General features: G+C 32.5%; 1 long non-coding RNA gene across 1 annotated transcript; it reads left to right on the top strand.

Moving 5' to 3' along the window:
* Positions 1-6,337: 6,337 nt before the first annotated feature.
* LOC133699135 (uncharacterized) lies at positions 6,338-7,371 on the top strand. Its single transcript, XR_009843237.1, has 2 exons — positions 6,338-7,153; positions 7,233-7,371. It is a non-coding gene; the product is annotated as an uncharacterized LOC133699135 (long non-coding RNA).
* Positions 7,372-12,336: the final 4,965 nt, after the last annotated feature.

The following is a 12,336-nucleotide window of genomic DNA, read 5'->3' as shown; positions in this document are numbered from 1 at the left end:
TTATTTTTATCATTGACATTAAATTGTTGGTCCTCGAGCCTTTTGATTCGTTTTGCTTTTCTTTTTGTTGGATTATCCCTGCCTCATATCTTAGATCGAAAATTAATTGAGTTAACCTGAGTTGATTTTTTTAAATTTTTAAATTTTATCCTTTGCCATTGAATTATTGACCATTGAGCATGTTTATTAAATATTATTTATAAAACAATGCACACATGATGAGTTATGTCGAGTGCAGGGTAAAAATTAACTTGAGTTAGCTTATGTTTTCTTAATTACTAAGTCTTTTTTTATTTAACTTTGGTATTTTTGACCAAGTGATTCTTTTGGAGGCATGATTTTTTATGATTTTTTTTTATTTTATTGTTTTGCATGAAATAATTTGCCCTTGAGTTTTGTCATTTTTTTGGTTTTCTTTCTGTTTGGTTATTACAATGACAGGTCGGTAAAGTTAACTCGGGTTACCTCGAGAATTTTTTAAAGTTTTTTTTTGTTGAACTTCGTTTTGTTTGCGAGGTGCTTCTTTTGAATTTCTTTTTTTATCCTCATCTTATATTGTAGGTTGTGGGTTTATTAAGTTAAGTCAAGTTGACTCGGGTTTATTTCTTCAGCATTATATTTTTAGATTTTTTCTTTATCTTTAACATTAAGTTATTAAATCTTAAACTTTTTGATTTCTTTTTGTATTTTTTACGAGTTATTTCAGTCTTATATCACAAGTCACACTTGATTTATCTTAAATTAATTTTGTTTGAACATTATTTCAGTCTTATATTATTTTTTTACCTTGAAAATTTTTGGATAAACCCGCGGGTCATCTGTTTAGTTCGCTTAGATAGTGCACGACTTCTTGAGCATTCATGGAAATCACCTTAGGATTCACAACATCCCTATCTCATCCAATCTAAATTTTGCCATCGGAATGGCCATTAGACACAAAATGCCAATTTTTTTATCAATATCCTGCTGAATTTTGTGTACTTTAACAACCTTTACTTTAGTCTCTAGGATCCCACTAACACATATCTCATTCTTTTTAATGAAACATTTGAGTTTTTTTTTTTAAAAAAAAAGGGTCATTAAGAACTCTAATATTCCAAAAAACAATATTTATAAAGAAAATAGAAGGCCACTAACAACACATACACACACAAGCTTTATAGCAATAAAAAAGGTTTACAGAGTAGCTGAGATGCTCTTAGACACCATCCTAGTAGAACTACCATTTTTCCCTTTCCCCTTCCTTTTACTCCGATTCGTATCTTCACAAGAGTCAACAACATTGACAAAGGTTTAGGTCGAAGAAGCTGTGTTTGGAGATAATTCACATTCAGTTTGTATAGTGCTCCCCTACATAAAAGTTAGTGCATCAGCTGCATCACTTGCTTGCATATATCTTCCCCTTCACTCTAATCTGATCTTTACACCTCTCAAAAGTATCTTCCTTTTGTATTAAAGGCTCATCATTCTTCATCACTACCATCTCATCCTGCACATCTTGCATGCGAGATTCATTTATCCCATTAGTAATATTAGGGATAATGGCGTTATTCAGATCAATTTCAGAAGTATATAAGAAGCATTAAGGGCCATCTCCATCACTTTTCGTATGATCTTTCCATTTCCCTTCCTTGATATGACTTGCCATTGTTGTTTTTCACCCTTCTCATCATTTCCTCTACTCCCATAAGAGCCGCACTAAGTTTCTATAGGCATTTACTAGTAGCATGTCCAAAAACCTGGCAACAAGTACATAAAGTTGGTTTCGATTGGCATTCAGCAACAATACTGACCACTCTTCCATTCGCACTTGAATATCAAACTCAGTTGGTAATTCCTCAGTAGTTTCAATCTCCTCACATATCTCGCTTCATTGACTAGTTATAACATCCGAATACATTGGCCTCCCAATAGCATTGGCTACATAGCTACACCCCAAGCTATGCCAGTATTCATTAGGAATATTGTCGTAGAATTTCATCCATACAAGTATCTTCTTCAACTCCTCCTGTGAGAGGGAGATACATGGCTCCCATTTCTTAAGTACCAATAATTTGTTAACAACATGCCATGGACCTCCATCAAGGACAAATCTCATAGACTCTTTACTTGAAAACTTAAAGAAATAAAAGCCCTCACCATTAGCCACAACATCCCAGACCGAGTTTACCCCATAACCTGCAGGTAATGTTGTTAACAAGCGAGAATGGAAGTTTGCAATCAACAAAGTGACCTACTAGTGAGCATTCCTATTAGGCTTGACCAGCTGCTGCCACTTCACTTGGAGGAGAAACCAAAATTCATCCACCTTGCTTTGCTGGTTTGAAAAACTCAAGTTGCATATACTAGAAAGGCCCTTGTTCCATTTCACGCACAATGTTTGCCCAAGAGACTTGCGGGAGTTTATTATGGTCCTTTAAGACTTGAATAATATGGGAATAATTAGCATTAATGCATTTTAATTTAGATTGGTGTACTAACTTTCCACTTTCTGTAAAATTGACAACTTATTCTCTCCCTTATTGAGAGTCTCTCCTTAGGTTTTCTAGGGTTTCTTTTCTCACCTAGCTTGCGAGTTATTCCTACACTCTCGATCTAGGCAAAGCTTGACCTTTTAATCCTCTTCTCTGTCTCTTTGAATCATAAAATATATCGAATTCTTGAGTGTCACCAAGGATGAGTATCATGAAGTAGTGATACTTAAGGCACGTCGTTCCAGTCCAATCTACCAATAGAACAGTCTTGTATATATATGTCTTGTAGGCAAAGTAATAAGGACAGATGAGACATAACATTGGGGCTCTGTTAGACACCATGAAGATGGTACGGAGTTCTCCTGTGAAACGGCTACGAAAGGACGGTTACCGAGAAAAATATAATACGAAATATGGTTTTCAAACCTGAAGCTCTTATATGGAAATCCATGGCGGCCGACTCCACAGAGAGAACCACGATCGAAAGGACTGACGACGTGCCAGATGATGAGCATGATTCCAAGAATGAGACACGAACCGTTAAGAAAACATGCAAAGATCATGCTGAGGAAGTTACTCAGGGATTCAAAATCTTAAAAGTTCAAATAATTAATGAGGCTGAAAATAAGGTATTGAAGGAGAATCTAGCTGAAGGGCAATCCTTTTGTAAGAAATATAATCATTTTGAAAAAGGCAAGTTGGACACCAACCCTATAATTGTAGCTTTACCTTCTTCAAATCATAGCCCAATTCAAACTGAACCTGTCACTACTCCGCCATTGACCCAAGCCCATGATACAGCTCTAGTAAGTCAGATAACTAACCCAAAATAAGCAGACCACCTCCTCAACTCTCAACTAGTTTATGGCCAAGTGGCAGGCAACGTTCTGGCTCTAGATCGTTCATGTTATCTTCTTTTAAAAAAAAAAAATAATAATAAAATTGCCTGCTCCCTGTATTTCTTGCTTCCAGCATGGAAAAAGGAACCAAAAATAGCTGATACCTTCCCATTATTTTTTCACCCAATCCTCTTTCATTATTTTTAAGAATTTATATATCTAGCCTCTACCATTTTAGATATTTATATTTTGATCTTAAAATTTATTTTTATTATGTTTTAATCTTTAAACATTAAAAAAAATCATAAAAAATATAGATGAGAGAGAAAGATGACAGTAGACTATATTCTAAACAAAGAAATTTATCTTTTATGTATTGTGATTAATTAACAGATTATATGAATAATTCATTTTTTTTAAATACAAAATTTTAAATTTTAATAATATTATTAATGGTCGCGGCTGCTAGTTTTCTCTAAAAATACACATTTAAAATCCACATCCTCACAAGAAACAGAATTAACCCTTAGTTAAACATGATTTGAAGGCCGACCCATTCAACCATTTATTTTTATTAATGTGAGTATTCGGGTCAGTTTGCGCGTATATCGATTAATCTCACGAGTTCTAAAATTTTGTAAGCCTTCAATGGCCACTATATTAGTAACCACAAAACTCAAACTTAAAATTATAAAAAAATAAATCTCTTAGTCTTAATTTCTAAATACTGAATTACCTACTAGATAATTACTAATAAACAATTTAACCCTTAGGTCGTTGGGTTGAATATATTTGTGCATATGGCGTACGATCGTCTAATGATACGGCAACACACAATTTAATTATGCATGCAGCTGGTATTCAAGCCTTAATGTTTTCAAGTTTTCCATTTTTGTTTATTTTGTCACGTTATTTTATTGAAACATAAAACGTATAAATGATAAGTTTACAACACAAGAACCATGAACAGGGAATTTAAAACTATAATTATTAAACTTGATATTAATCTAGAAAATTATTTTTGAGAACCTATGATCTGAAATTTAACCTGATTTTCAAGTTGAACAAGAAAATATAATTTATATAGTAAAACCTAAGTTAACATGGTTAGGTTTTTAATAATTTAATTCATCAATTCAATTGGATCAACTCCGATAAAAAATTAATTAGTGATCCATAATTTTATTGTAACATGATAAAGTTATTTTTAAAGTCTTATATCTTTAACTTTAAAATCATCATGATGATTCTTTGATACTTCATTAATTCCATATTAAGTGTTTTCTATAAGTAACAAATAGAATGTTAATATATTAATTTATAATTTATCTTTTAAATTAAATAAGTGTATCAACTTGTAGAATATTTTAAACTTCCATATGCTTATTTATTTGATGATGGTTTTTGGGTTTTAGTGGAGGGAATTTTAAGTTCAATTTTTATATATCAAAACTAATTTATTTTTTAACAAGGTATTAAACAGATCATCCCCATCAACTAGGAGTCATCATTTTTTATTTGATTTGATTTTTACTAAGAAAAATAACTGAACTGAATTTTTTTATAGAAAAAACTAAAATTGAACTGAAATCAATTCAAACCGACCAGTTTTGGTTTGGTTATTTTATATTAAAAACAAAAAATTATATTGTTTTTTGGATTTTTTTTGTAATTTATAATGGGTTTGGTTGCAGTTTGGCTCGGTTTTTTTGTTTGGTTTTTTTATTAATTTCAGTTCGGTTTGGTTTTTCGGTTTCAAACTTATAAAACCAAAACCAAATTGAACCAGTCGGTTTTTTAAAATATTCTGATTGATTTTTTTCGGTTTAGTTTTTTTAATTATTTTCTTTTTAATTTAATCAATTTTTCAGTTATTTACTCACCCTAACACCAACCAAAAAAAAAAAGGCCCGGTCCTATTTTCTTTGCCGCTCAAATGTACATGTTTATGCACCTTTTTCCTTTCTATAATAAAAGAGTCCACCGCTCTCTTATTGTTTAAATGCAACTAAGATCTGTTGCTTAATCAAAATAGAGAAATGCAATTTGTATTGCCCCGCCACCCGACAAGTCGCTTCACTCTAACTAATTTTGTTTTATTACAGTGAATTTGTAGCTGCTAATTAAAATTACACTGAAATAATATTTTTTTTTATTTTTAAAATTTATTATTAATATGTAAAAATAATATGAAAATAAAAAAAATTAAAGTATGAAAAAAAATAAAAATTAAATTAAATTTTTTTAAAACATTTTTAAAACACAAAAACAAATATACTCGTAATAAAACCCTTGAAAATTCAATCAAATCTTAGAATTTTTTTTTTCTTATAATCTTTCTCCAAACCCTAAATATTCATGGTCTGTCTACTACGATCAATAAAAATTACAACAAATTTAAAATTATAATTTTAGCTGCGTTATGTTCTTTAAAAAAAAAAAAAAAACCGATGGGGACATAAATAAATACCATGTAGTTTGATTTTTTCTTCCTTCTTTCTGTTTCAATCTTTGAACGGGCAGACCGGCCCCTACTGCTATCCCTCTCCTATTCGCCGATGATCACGAGGTTAGCAGTCAATTCAAGTGGACTGTCAGATGAATATCACCAGATGGCAATCTCTGATTAGCGCAGACATCAAATCCCACGTGCTTGGGGGGTTTCCATCACGTGGCCTTGTGGGCATCACAGATTTTTTTAATGTTTTATGCTATTGGACAGATATACATCTCCAGAGGTTCCTTCCTCCGCAGTCACTTTTACACTGTTGGATGCTATGGTGGTGCTTGTCAAATCCGCAGATTATGGCTTTTTACTTGCCAAAATGCGGAAAAAATTAACATATCAGAAAAAAAATCCAAATAGCATATATTTTTCAAATGATATGATTTTGAATCCAGATATTAAAAATTATCTTATCATATTTAAAAACATTTTAAAAATATGATATAAAATAAAAATACGTCATTTCACTTTTTTTATATATATATTATACTATTTTTTTAATTAAAAAAAACCCAAAATGCATGCCCTCTTGCCTCTGTGCTGTGGATCTCTCTCCCGACCCCTATAAATATCTCGTGGTACTCGGGAAGTTCGTCAAGGAAGAACAAGAGATGCCAGTCTCATTGTATATAATACTACTAGTTATAGAGAGTGAGTGACAGCTAGTAGCTAGCAGTTGTTTGATATAATATGATAAACAGGCTGCAGGTCATACAGGCATCTCATGCATGCCAATATGTTGCCTTTATCTGCATTTGCACCTGCATCTTTTGCGTTTGTTTTGTTTTTGACTCCACAAACAAAATCAAGTTCTGTCGATACAGTATGTGGGACAATTAGATATAGAGTGTTAGATATGGAAACTAATAAGCTTAGTTGAGGTGCAGGTGCAAGTGCAGGTGAATGCCATTTTGGTAATGTTTTCACTCACATATATATACAGCAGTGCTGCCTCTTTTCTTTTCATCTGTCTGTGGTTAATTTGCAGTTTCATGGTGGCAGAAATATTGTACTGGTAATCATCAAGGAGAAAGGGCAAGAAATTCTTGTGCTTATTAATTAACTATGAGAGCAAATTAATGTGTTTTCAACAACGACAGGCCATGTATAAAATTCTTTATGCAGGTGCTTGGTGTTTATAGAGGTGATGATGAATTGAAGTGATTGTGCAGCCACAATTCAATGGATGTGGAAGAATACTTCAAGGGTTTTCCAGTAATCTTTGAATTAAGTACTTGGAGGACAGATCATCCATGATCAATATGCAACAAGGCGCCTGTGCTAGATATGTAGATCTCTTGATCTTCCATTAATTTGAAGCTAGGGTTTTCAAGGTACTATATATAGAAAGTACATTCCCTCTCTGCATCCCACCTCCCTCTCTCTCACTGTCTCCCTCTCTCTCACACACAGGCAGTACCATTGCCAAGTAGGAGGAGCATCCATTCTAAGTTCTAATGTTGACATTCGTTGTTCTACATTTAAAAAATCTCCATGATTGGAAGAAAAGTCGAGCACAAATACTTATGATTTTGTTTTGGGTGTGAAAGAATAGTAGAATCGACTCAACAAGCTCGATCGAACTAATCGGCTAAGAAATTTCATCTCGAATCTAATTAATGCATCTCCTTTCTGCCCATGTCATGATATTTAGAGCCACGAAATAAACTTAATTATATAAAATACACTTGTTAAAAAATAAAGTCGCTTTAATTAGAATAGCATAGAAATTAATGATAGAAAAAGACAGTCTACTCGACCAATCTTCATCAGCATTTATATATGTCGAGTTTCTATTATATAAATACTTTATTCATTACTTAATAAAAAAAATTAAATGATTCATATTTATCAAGTTTCAGATATTCATTACCAAAATATTATTTATTATTCAACGTAAAATAATATATATTTCAGATAAAGTTTGGATTTCACAAATCCTACGAGATCAGCAAGCAGTGAATGATTGGATGATATAGAATATTTTTATCAAGTGATTGCATAAGTCCAAAAACTAGGGTGGTGCAGTTCTGTTTTCACTCATGCTGCCTCTTAAACAAGCGACTAGAAGACTTGATGAAACTAAACACCTTTAAAGGAGGGCAAGGTACAAGTATTAGTCAGCAATGGCGAGCTTTAATGATTTGAATATCAGTCTGCAAGTAAGAACAAAAAGGGATTAGACATAAATGATGGTACTTAATTGGCTGATTAATTACCCACCATTAATATTTCCAAGATATTGATTATATTCGGTTGATAAGCAAGTTTGAAAATATCTACCATCGTGGAATAAAAACATACTAAATTTTATGATCGATCACAGACAACTCATGTAGACACCCTATTGCTCTTGCTGTCCTCTTTGCATCCGAGAAATTTCTAATTGCCTCTGCACTCTACCATCTGATAAAAAGTTAAGAGAATAATATTCTCAGCTGCTTTCCTACATTGCTCATTCAAGCTAGTCGCCTAAGCGAAACATTTGACTTACTGATGTATCATTTCATGTTCTTTAGTTAATGTGGATCGAAAGTATTATAACTTGAAAGCAGTATGTGGAAGATCGATGCAGGTGGAGAAAATATTGACAACTCCATCAATAAGATCACCTGCAACACCTCAAACACTGATGACTTGGAAGAATTGCATGCAATACTATGTGTAGTTCTGTTTATGGCTAAAGATTAAAGAGTTATTAAACTCGACCCTAAACTGATGATTTAAATAAAATTGTATGAGAGTTTATCTGATGTGAGTCATCTCGACAGATCAACATGTAACTTTTTTTAAAAAATTAAAATAAATGTTTTGTTCATTACTTTTGAAAGCGATTGAAGAATCCAAGCTTCATGTGATTGTTTTCTCTGAAAACTATGCATCGTCCAAATGGTGCTTGGACGAGCTTGTAAAGATCCTGGAAAGCAAGGAAATGAATGGACAGACGATTAATCTACCAGGTCAATCCATCTCATGTAAGAAATCAAACTGAATCTATTGGGGATTCAATCGGTGAACATGAACTATTAACAGAAAAGATGGAAAAGGTGAAGAAATGGAGAGCTGCCTTGAAGGAAGTGGCTACTCGTAACTGGGTGGGATTCGCGGAACATTAGATAAGACAAATACTAGGATAAGTAAGATAGGAATGCTAAATGAGCCACACACATTTTACACACACACACACACATTAATTCTGTGGATTCATGTTAAACACTTATCATTGTCCAACTAATAACTAGAGGACATCAATTAATACTAGCTGCTTGTTAAAACTCAGGGATTTTGCTTATCAGTGCGATCAAAACAGTTGCTTCAATTGTATATACAAGTAGTACATGACAATAGATTGTGCATTAATATTACAATTTGATTTAGAAGGCCCAGAAAACACTTTATTCTTGTTTTAAAACATTACTGCTGCTTTGTAGTTTGCTAGTGATAAAGGTGGATTGATTGTGAGAGGAAAAAGAAAATCGTATAGAGATCTTCGGGTGAAATTCTCTTCTCCATTCTATCTCATCTCTAGCTTACCTACATGCAAGTGTAAACCAAATTCACATGTATATTAATGAGGCCATAGAAAGACTAAAAATGTGTTTTTTTAGGTTGAAGTGAATTATAATTATAGAGCAATTGAAGTTTTTGTTCAAGAAAAGACCTACAAAACAAAGGAAGTCTTCTTAAATGATGATGAAGAAAACAAGCCTTACAAAGCTGTGTATTTAGTGCATAGATAAAGTTAATAAATTATATTTAAAGCAAGTTATCATGTCTGTAATTTGATTACAAAGGTCAAGTAATCACTTTATACTTGTTTAAAAACGGTACTATTGCTTTGTAATTTGTTAGTGATCAAGATGGATTAATCATAGAGGAAAAGAAAAATCATGTAGTGAACTTGGAAAAAAATTATCTTCACCATTCCATCTTCCTACTCTCATATCTAAGCTTAGTTCTATAAAAGTGTGAACCAAATTCACATTACAATTTCAAAATTTAGTGTTTAAAATGCTTGTCTTGTTTTTTCTAGGTAGCAAAGAGACGATAAGGTTATTTTAAATTCAAATATTTGTGTAAAAATAAGGTAATTCAAATTTTAGTGTTTGGACAAACTACATATAACTCTTACACGCTTATGCATATGAGATAAAGATAAATCTTAACTCATATATGTGTTTAAAAGGATCTTCTACGTATTATAAAAAATCATCTTGTATACTATTTATCTCAAGATATTATATCTAATATGGTTGTCTGATTTACCAGTTATTCTTAAAAATTATATCTATTATGATTAACTAGTTTATCACATGCTATTTAGTTTGTCAAAAATCTTAAAAATAGTGTATGGTATGATTATTTAGTTTACGCGAGGTTTTAAGCTTTTTAGGTGTGAATACAAAGTGTTTTAAGGCATTTTAGGGTTGTTTCTTAGGGTATAATAAGTAGGTTTCAGAAATTAAATTATTCCTTTCAAAAACTTAAGCCACAATAAATATTACATCTAAAACTAATCTTGAAGAAAAAGTCCCATTAATGTAAGTCAACGTTATGCACAACTTCAAGACATATAAAGAATCCTTAATATGATATAAATGATAATAAACATATATCAATACAAGATTAAGAGAATGATTAGTAATCAAGTGATGGTTTGATTCATCAAAACTAGTAGCAATGGATACCATTGGGCTAACATTATGAGGTTATTGAAAAACCTCCCCTAAAGTGTTCTTAGATTGAAGTAAATTGTAATTATAAAGAAATCAAGGCTTTTGCCCAAGAAAAAACTTGCAAAACAAAGGAAAGTTCCCTAGTATGGTAATGAAACCTCTGATGTGCATCATTTAAAAAATCATACAAGATATAAATCTATGAAATCTGGAGTATGAAAACCCAATAAGTGCTTGAGGAGCAAAAGGCTTTAGAAATGTTGATTGTTTTCATGGAAGAGCTAGAAAATGGCAATACGACCCAATATAGAAGGGTTCGTAAAGCTTACGAGGTTTGGAAGAAAATGAGCTTTATTGCTCACATTGCGCTGCTAAGTAGTATGAATGATGATATCATGTGAGAGTTCAAAAGGTATTACAATACTAAAAGAAAAGTTCGGAGGTTCATCCTTGACCAAACTTAGATCCCTCGCATGGCTACCGCTTGTTCACTAACCACCGCTACAGCATTGTTAGCTCGCCTCCCCTTTCTTGAATTCACACCTCGCACCTCATCCACTTCACATCGAAAACCGAACCGTTTATGTTTCCATTCCAGAACTAAGGTTTTGTTTAATTATTTATGACTCTCAACTAGAAGAACACCCTCAAGCAACAAAATCTTGTAAGACCGTCACCGTTTCATGCTTTAAACAACAATCCCATATCCTTAATCTTTAATTCTCCTGAAACCCAGTAAGAATGATTGATGCAGATCATTTTCTTTACTGTTACTTGAAACATATTAGTTCTCTTTTTTCCTTATTAGCGCCTATTGTTTCCTATCTGTTCTGACAATTAAATGCTTCTAACAGTAATTGGGGCACCGAAAGTGATCCTGGGTTCAAATATCACAACGGAAATTCAGACCCTCGTGGCTTTGGTATGTAAGATCTTATGATTCAGGTAGAATTTGTCAATATATGTAATACATGTAATTTCCAACTTCAATACTGTTTTCATCCATCATATAGTGTTGACTGATGATTTTGATTTTCTGCTTTCTGGGACTGTGTACTACTTGAATGCAATTTGGCTGGTAAAACTTTCTGAGAATGCATTTATTTTTACCACCATCCTCCTATCATCTTGATTATTTAAAGGAAAAGTACATTTTAATTGATGAATGCATAGTAAGGCATGTTATTATTGTGAAATTCAATGCGCTGTGACTTTGTATACACCTTTATTATACGAGAACAGTGAGACAAAGATATATGGAGTTTACTTGAGAAAGCTATCAGTGCAGTTTGGGTTTCTGTCGGGACTGGTTTTTTATGTTGTTATTGGTGGTTTTTTAATAGGAATGGAACACGAGATGTGAATTATCGGTGGCTTATAAGGCTTCTTAGGATCACAAAATCAATGTCATGTTAGCAAAATGCTTTTAAATTGGATGAATATGTTTGGCAACAATGCTATAATATATGCTTTGAAATTCATATTCTTCGTGTCTCTCTGATAATTGATTCCATTAAATTTGAGTCATCGATAACCCAAAGTTTAAAAGCTTTTCACTTTTCCTTGAAGAAATGTTAAAACATAAACTGATAAACTTAAATGAAGAGTAGGTGGATGCAATCCTGCACCCTAAAGCATCATAATGAAGCCCTGGAACAGAAAGGATTACTTTCCTGTCAATACAGGTTGTGACAAGAGCTTTTGATTGCTTCAAGTAGGCATGGCTCAAATTAAGCTGTTACGTTCTTACAGTTTAGTTTCTATATGATATAAAAAAGGGTGCAAATCCTCAGAACACACTGCTCTTTGTGTCAATATTTATTTGACTCTCCTAATTAGAT

Source organism: Populus nigra, chromosome 7 (genome assembly GCF_951802175.1).
Source record: "Populus nigra chromosome 7, ddPopNigr1.1, whole genome shotgun sequence".
NCBI classification, from domain to species: domain Eukaryota; kingdom Viridiplantae; phylum Streptophyta; class Magnoliopsida; order Malpighiales; family Salicaceae; genus Populus; species Populus nigra.
The sequence above is the reverse complement of the archived record's forward strand: the minus strand, read 5'-3'. Positions and strand labels throughout refer to the sequence as shown.